We start from the raw sequence: 9,129 nt of genomic DNA on the forward strand, positions 1-9,129 counted from the left end.
ATAGTAAACATAGTATGCACGCTGATCATTGACTTAATAATTAGATATTGTTAAATGATGGTAAACCCCGTTATTACGTGAAAAATATGAATTTCGTGTAATATAGGGGGAAGATATTCTTTAATCAGAAGTGATCATACTTTTCTTGTGTCCGTTGTTCCATCTACAGAGCAGAAATCAGAAGTAAAAATGAGCATACAATATCGATTTTAACACTATTTTTAAGGTAGGGTAGACTTCTCTATATTGGGTATACTCCGTTGTGTCGAGGGAGGCTATAAAATAGGGGACGCATGGCTTTCAGATACTATACCCTCAATACAATAATATGAGAATATACATTTTGCAGCTAGATTCCATCAACCGCGGGAAAAATTCGAAAAGTTAATCGAGATGCATAGAAATTGTTGATTCATTCTTCCTTAGTCCATTTACAGAACGGCAAAGACATTTTAGAATCGTGCAATTGTCCCTTATTTTTACGTTAATGGATCACCACTTATCAAAGACAGAGCAAGATTCGAGGCTTAGGATTGTAGACATCGTCATTTAGCCGATGACTACTACTAAGGTTAGAAAGGAAACCATGAGCGAAATGACAGCAGCAGCAATATTACCCAAATAAACAAATTTTTGTTTGAAATGTGTAGTTTATATATTTCGGATTCAAACTCTTTCCTCAGAATTTTGTACATTTTTATTTCTTTTTCTTCTTTCTTGCCATGTTGCCATGTCAGAGGAAGAGAAACTCAATTAGTAAAGGTCCGCATGTTATCCCTCAGCAGTGGTATTTTGAAATGCCGGAATGATGCGTTAGTTACACGCTATTAACGTAAGAGATATGAGTTCCGTGATAGACACGTTAATTGAATTTGAATAAAATAAAATAAGCATAAGATGCTTTTGTAAACCCAAAGAATGAGTATTGCATTCGGAATGAAAAATCTTTATGTTAATTAAATATAACCAACTTTGGCCGCCCGTCTATTGTATATGTGAATCGAATCAGTGAAGCACAATGGAGTATAAGGTAAACTATTGGTTTTTATGGAGTTCGTATTAAATATCCTGAAACGAATTAATATGTTTTGAATCAAACAATGAGATCAGAAAATAACATAATCGATCCTTCGATGTGATTTGAACTCCGCACGTCAAATTAATTTTTCTGCGTCGGTAACCACTTCGCTACTTCCATTCCCCGACGTGTGCTGAGGCGAGAAATAGACGCACTGCGGTAGGAATGCAAATATCTGTCGCTCCCCCCTCCAACCGAGAAACGTATATGCATCCCAAACCGAAGCACAGAAGGAGAAAAAAGGGTGTGCTAAGAGGTAAGAGTACATCGATTAAGGGACCCCGCCATCTAGGACACCATCTTACCCGCTTGCTCCTACACATAACCCCAGACGAGATATTAAGCCAAAATTCTCCCCGACAAGTGTGCAGGGTTGGAAACTTCCATAATTGTAACTCTGTTGAATTTCCTTAGGGAATGATTTAATGAGTCGCTGAAGAACAAACCGGGCTCGTTTCCCAGCGTCTGTCTGCAACCGTTGTTGGCATTGTATTGGGAAAACCGAAAGAACATTTATCCCTCCACAACCCCGACCCGACAGCCGTTCGCCTCTTCTGCTTGTAATTGTCTGTCTGGTAATTAGATAAAGAGTGTCGTACGCGTTGTTCCTTCGGCACAAAGGGGCACCTATTGAATCCATTACCACATTTCCATATGGATTGGTCGGGGAGGGGTTCACAAGAAAAAGAGGCGGGGCCAAGTAACCAAACTGATGAATGGTGAGAAATAACAAGATGTTATCTATTCTTTTACATGTTTGTAATTCTGTGGAATACTAATCGTTTTCATTTTTGGCTTCTTACGATTTTAATCTTCAAAACGATGACAGTATTTTTTATGATGTAGTTTTCTACATAAACAATATTTAATGCCGATTAAACAGCGTTAGAAGCATTTCAAATCAGCATTAAAGTTAATTAAGTCAATTTTACTACAAAGGAAACAATCTTAGAAGTAGACGTTATTGACCTTAAATTCAGCGAACATTGATAATTATCATTCCTTCAACTTAAAATTCAAACGCGTTCTGCAAAATAAATAAAAATTTACTCTACAAAAATACTAAACCAAACACCATGAATAAATACTTGAATATATAACGCATCACATTTGCAATAAAATGATCGGATTCAGCATAAAAACAACAACAAAAGAGGAGATATTCCACATATATACTTGTTTGTAATAGCTATGTGGTCTTGGCTACATATTCACGTAAAATCGTAAGGGAAGGCGAGAAGAAAAATGTTTGAATCTGGAAAGTCTTCCAAAAAATAAAAAGAATCAACAGAAAATCTAAATCGGCATAGAAGACAGAAATTTAATGTTTAATGAAGCTCGATAGGCATATATGTCCTACAGCTGTTTTAATATTGAGGAAGGTGATTGATAATTTATAATTAAAATTAAAAATTAAAAATCTTTTTCATAAGGAAGAACAAAACAAAATCAATAAATTGTACGATCGTTTCAGAAACGGTGTTTTTCTTGTGATAGACAGTGAGTCTTGAACAATAATTTTATGATATAGTTTTTTGAAACAAAGTCTCTTCGTCAGCAAAAATACTGGGTGTTTTTTTGTCTTTTTTACCAAATGAATGCATCAGCGATGATACGTACGACTTTTATGAGACGACCCATTAAAAGATAGATCTGCCTTACTTAAAACAACGCTAAGTTTATTTTTTGTGTCTTTAAAAGAAAACGCCCGATATTTTTGCGGATGTGAAGACTTTGTTTCAAAAAACTATATCATAATTTTTTGTCCAAAACTCACTGTCTATCACAATAAAAACATCGTTTCTGAAACGATCGTAAAATTTATTGATTTCGTTTTGATCTACCTTATGAAACAGATTTTAAATTCTTAATTTTAATTATAAATTATCAACCATCTTACTCAAGACATATATACATATATGTGTGTGTGTGTGTGGGTGTGTATTTGTGTATATGCACAAGGTTAAACGGTAAATTTGTCGCCCTAAAGAAAACAACACAACAGATTGATTTAAAAAATTTTATTAAAAAAAATCAATCCAGGTGAATTGATTATGTAGTAGAACTGACATTTATTCAATGTAGCCACCTTACGCCTCGATCCTCGCCTCCATACAAGTAGGGAATTTGAGGCATGCCTTTTCCAAAAGCGCCAGCAAGAGTTCGGCGAATACTCGGCGAATGGCTGCGATATGATGGTGGTGAGATGGTGGTCATGTTTGTAATGTTCTCGACGTATGACCAAAGCAAGTAGTGCAGCGAGTTCCGGTGACGAAGGGAGGGGAGAGTGAGAGAAGTGTACACCCACGTTCTGTCACCTGATTGTACTAGTTGATCACCACACTTTTCAGCATATCCAGGTACGCTTTAGTGTTGACTTTCAAGCTGGCTTCGAAGATGTTAAGTGGGATGGTGTATGCCTCACTTGAAACAACACTAAATTTAATGACTACGGTCGGAACTTTTGTAGAACTGTGCCCTCCTGCACTGAACCGTCCGGATTTGCATTTGGAAAGTATTGTCAATGGTCCTGTTGTCATAACTTAGATCGGTAGACTGCATGACTTGTATAGTGTCGCATCTGCGATTTCACTTGTTATACATTGTGTAACGTTCAGACATGTTACAAGGCTTCTTTCGCTTTTGGAATTTGTAAATAGCACACCAACATTAGATTGTTTGCAAAAAAAAGAAACCTATTTTAATCAAATGAAAAGGGATACATTCCTCTATTCTAGAACTACACTTTTATCGTTCCACTCTATATATGAACACGAAAACACACACACACACATATATATATACAAATATATATATATATATATATATATATATATATATATATATATATATATATATGCATTTGCAGATATAAATATATACATGTATATGAATGTGTGTTTACATATACATTTTTCTTCACTGGAGTGATTTTTATTTTGATCCAATCCGGAATACGTCATAAAATCGATCTTCGCAATTTAAAACATATTAAACAATTCACGGATGATAAACAGTTATCGACTTGTGATTAATGCTAATTTAAATTTTTATTATTTAATCAAATTTGTGTGAATAGAAGTATTTGTCTTTACGAATATTTGTTTACAAATTTATTTTTTTAGTCGGGTAAGGAAGTGATAATTTACACAAGGGCAAGCGATTTAATAGAGTTATCCATCCTAGTATGACAAGCAACCAATTCTAACGAGACTTTGCTTAAGGCAAATTTAGTAACTAATGATAAAATTAATTAGTATTGATTATAAAAATCAAATTAGAAATAAGTTGAAACTAAATTCATTTTGTGTTTATGAAATCACAATTTTTAAGAATAATACTGAATGATCGTAAAAATATTTATTTAAAATGGTGTCATATTTTTTCAAATGTTAAACGAGTGAGTTTGTTTCCTTATTAAAATGTACTTGTTTATTATAAGAGTATTGACATTTTAACATTCACTGTTATCAACATAGTGAATGTCGAATGACCATACTATTAACATTATCAATAGCTGAATTATTACTTGAAGTAAAAACTTACCGCCATGAACTTTTATATTTATTGAATGACTAAAATTATATATATATATATATATATATATATATATATATATATATATATATATACATATATATATATGGGTCTCGTTTATATATGTAAATATAGTCTTTGAAGTTTTCAATCTCGATAACTATTTGAAGAATCACAATCTCTCATATATATATATATATATATATATATATATATATATATCCTACAAACACGGTACTGTTTAAATATATAGTTAAGTATTAGTTTTTCTCGTTTAGAATTGCTTTAATTTTCCTTATGTTTGCAATTATGTTGCTAATAATTTTTACACTCTTTTTTCTAGATACGGGCAATTAATGGCTGCTTCGGTAGGGGGTATGGTTTTTACGCCGGTTTATCCAAAAAAGAATTTTAATTTTCGAGCACTTTTTATTGTATGTTAAAGATTATAGTTTAAAGTTTATTTTTCAAATAAGAAATGTGTGTGAAATAATATATACATGGAATAATTTTATCTCAAATCTGAAAAATTTAACGTAAAAATTCATTATGAAAAAAATCGCGGTTACATATTTCTGTCAAGAAAAATATAAGTTTTGGGGAATTATTTCCAAGTTACGTATTAATTCAAAGTCTTAAGATAATGAATTAATACATTAAATGTACTTAAGTTTTGCTAAAAACGTAATAATTATCCAAAATTGTATTACTGGTAAGAACGAGACTTGTTTATCGCATCGAAAAAACTCTGTGGGCAAAATTCAAATATGTATGGAAGGACAAATTAGACATAATTTATATCTTCATTTAACATTATTCCGGCATACCGAGCGATTGTTTTTGAGTCAAAGACCCTACTTCCTTTATTTACAACCGCATAAAAGTTAATTAAATTCATTAATTATACTACTGACAATTTAGTCTTTGAAAAAAAAGTTAGCACCATACAATTGGTTAAGAAAAAGAAATCATTGAAAAAAATACACACTAAAAATACAGACTTGCGTTAAAATTTATCATAATGTTAACGTTAAATGTAAAGTTGATAAACACAAGCAGGCATGTAGTTGAAAAGAGGAGGAGGGTGGGCAAAACAGACTAGTTTTCTTTTCAACTCTGCGCATCCGTACTTACCGACGGGGAACGTTCGTATAATTTTTGCAATTTTTTAATTAAATTATTTTTCTATGTACCTATGTTTACATTTATTTTTTTTAGTTTATTTTCCAAGATTATATGAACATTATTTAACGTTGATAATTATACGTGCATGCGTGCAATGGGAATATTAGAATCTTACATGTAAAGATTACATTAAAAATGTCGGGGTAAATAAAGTAGAAATAATTTTTGCAATTATATTTTTTTTGTGTGAAAATAATAAATAAACAATGCTTAATTCTATGATAATATTGGTAGTTCGGGAAATTATTTTTCTTCGAGTTGTATCGAATCCATTAATACAGATTCAGAGGCTTTTTTCGTAATGTTCCTGCAAAAAAAAAGTTATTTTTATTTTATTGTTACAAATTACGATGCTTTATTTACATAAAAAAGAAAAAAAAATTGCGTTTTTTATTTACTACTGAAAACCAGTTTTAAAAAATAATACATTTCCACTAAGATTTAAATAATTAATTCATTACATTTCGCGATTATTATTTGATAAATACTGAAAATTCCATTAAAATTGGTTAATTTCCTGATTTTTTGTGTTTTTTTAAGTAAAGAGAGGGGTCAAAATATTTATAAATATATACATGTATATGAATGTGTGTTTACATATACATTTTTCTTTTTTTGTTTTTACAATTTGAGCATGGGCATTCATTTTGCCCGTACCTACTTTTTTCGATTAAATTTCAAACAATTTTTACAGTTCATAGGTCACAATCACATCTGTATATTGAAAGAAAAAAATCAATTTACGTTCATTTAAACAAAAGTAAGAAAATGGCAAACTAAGGGACACGAAGGGATACATTTATACGTGTTAAAAAAGTTCACAACATGACACGAAAGACTGACACAAAACATGAGAAGATGTATACATGACAAACGGCAAAGCCACGCTGATACAGAAGGCTACAGTGAAAGGAATAACCCACGGAAGCTATATATATATATATATATATATATATATATATATATATATATATATATATATGTATATATACCCATATGAAAATATAAACAGAAAAACTGAGGGAACAAATCTACTGCTCCCTAAATACTCCTGGACTTCTCCGCGAGAAACATAAAGGATGTCCGAAAGAACAGAGAGGAACACAAGATCTGTTAATCATTGATCCAAAGCTCCTAAAAGAGGTAAAATGAAGGGGAAAGAATTTAGCCATTACATGGATCGACTACAAAAAGGCGTATGACAGGATCCCTCAAACATGGATAATAGAATGTGTAATATGGATATTAGACTGTTTAAAAATGTATAAAATACCAAGCAGGATCATCAACGTAATAGAAAATGTAATGAGAACATGAGGACTGAAATTGATAGCTGAAGAAAAACATATAACAGAAATTATCATTAAAGAGGCATCACTATTCGCTATCACCATTGTTGTTTATAGTAGCCATGATACCCCTGACCAATAATACTCAGACAGTGTCATGCTGGATACAAGAACATTAAACACTAATAAACACTAGCAGGATCTTCAGCAAGGATATACAAATGAGTTTGGTATGGAAAAGTGTGCAATACTTGTTATAAGAAAGGGAAAACTGTAGACGACAGTAGGTATGTAATTACCCAATCAAACGGACATGAGGGCACTTGGGGAACGAGACACCTATGAATACCTGTGAGTTATGAAAGCAGACACCATCAAAGCCACATAAATGAAAGAGAGAATTGGAAAGAAATACTTTAAGAGAACTACAAAACTTGTAGAAACTAAATTTTATAGTAGAAACCTAAAAAAAAGTATAGATAGATGGGCAGAATCGCTAATAAGATACACAGAACCGTTCATTGGATGAGCCAAAAGAGAACTGAGACACCTTGATCAGAAGACCAGAAAACTCATGACTATGCACAATGCACTACACCTGAATTTACGTGAAAAGAAAAAAAGGCGGGAGAGGAATAGTTTGTATAAAAGACTGTGTTCATGACACTCACCAAAAACTTAAGAAAAATACATAACGCAGAACACAGAAAGGATAATCATGGCAGTGAGGGAGACTACGAAAATCGACAAAACAGAAAACAGAGAGATCAAGGATAAGGCAGGAAAAGAAAAATGGGAAGAAAAACAACTGCATGGAAGATTTATAAGGATGACAAAAGATGAGAATAACGTACACACATTAACATGGGTGCGAATAGGACATATAAGCTGAGAGACTGAATCCCTAATTACTGCAGCAAAAAATAACTCGCTGCAAACCAACCGAATCAAAGCAAAAATCGATAAAACACAAGAAAACATCAAATGTAGACATTTTTTTTACATGGGGATCACCACTTATCAAGGCCCGAAGGCCACTCAGGGATAAGGGCTATTGCGTGTACAGCAATCAATGAGATAGTATTGTAGTAATTATTAGTATTGGAGATTTGATAGAGTGACTTACTTAAGAGGGTGGTTTGTCAGGAGTTTGTTTATGTTGGACTTGAAGACATCCAAGTTGTAGTCAAGTGGGAAACAGGCAAGCGACAGAGAGTTCCACTGGCGTGCAGTTCTTAGAAAGAAGCTTTGCTAATGGAATCTACGTTTGGATTTAGGCACAGATAAAGAGTGGGGAAAATTATTGGCAATAGTTTCAGCCAGACGGGTGTTTCTCGTGAAAGATTGGCGAGGGGGGGGACGAGAGATTGGAGCTCAGACTAGCACCTGCCATGGAAATAATGATAAAACGACGACAGGCTCCCAACGTCTCTTCTGTGGGAGAGAGGTTGCAGGGAACAAAAAAGAGCACCCCCCACTAAACCAGGAAGTCTCTTTTGTACTCTGTCAAGGCAGAATAGACTGTTTTTAGCAGCTCCTGCCCATATGTGACAGCAGTGGTCCATCCTTGGACGTACTTGGCTTTTATATAGATAGGGAATTGCATCAGTAGTAAGACTCTGTGGACAAAGGGACGAAACGATAAACCTTAGATTAAGTGAATGCCCAAATGGAATACAAGAATAGGAACGACCAAGTGGGAAGGACAATACACTGGGAGTTATGCAAACAGCTGCATCTCGAACGCACAGACAAATGGTACAAACATAAGCCAACAATAGTACTTAAAACGAGAATCACAAGATCCTATGCGACAAACTGATAAACTTATCTAATCAAGAAAACCAGATTTCGTAATAATTATCAAGAAAGAAATCACCCTGTCAAATTGTAGACTTTGTGGTTCCAGCTGACCACAAGGTGAATATAAAAAATAAGAAGAAACTGAGCAAATACACAGAGCAAATTAGAGAGCTAAAAGTGATATGGAAGATGAAGAAAATAAAAATAATACCTATAATAGGTGGAGCACTGGGAACA

Source organism: Euprymna scolopes, chromosome 14, assembly GCF_053919585.1.
Source record: "Euprymna scolopes isolate OS-2025 chromosome 14, ASM5391958v1, whole genome shotgun sequence".
In the NCBI taxonomy this organism is placed as follows: Eukaryota; Metazoa; Mollusca; class Cephalopoda; order Sepiida; family Sepiolidae; genus Euprymna; species Euprymna scolopes.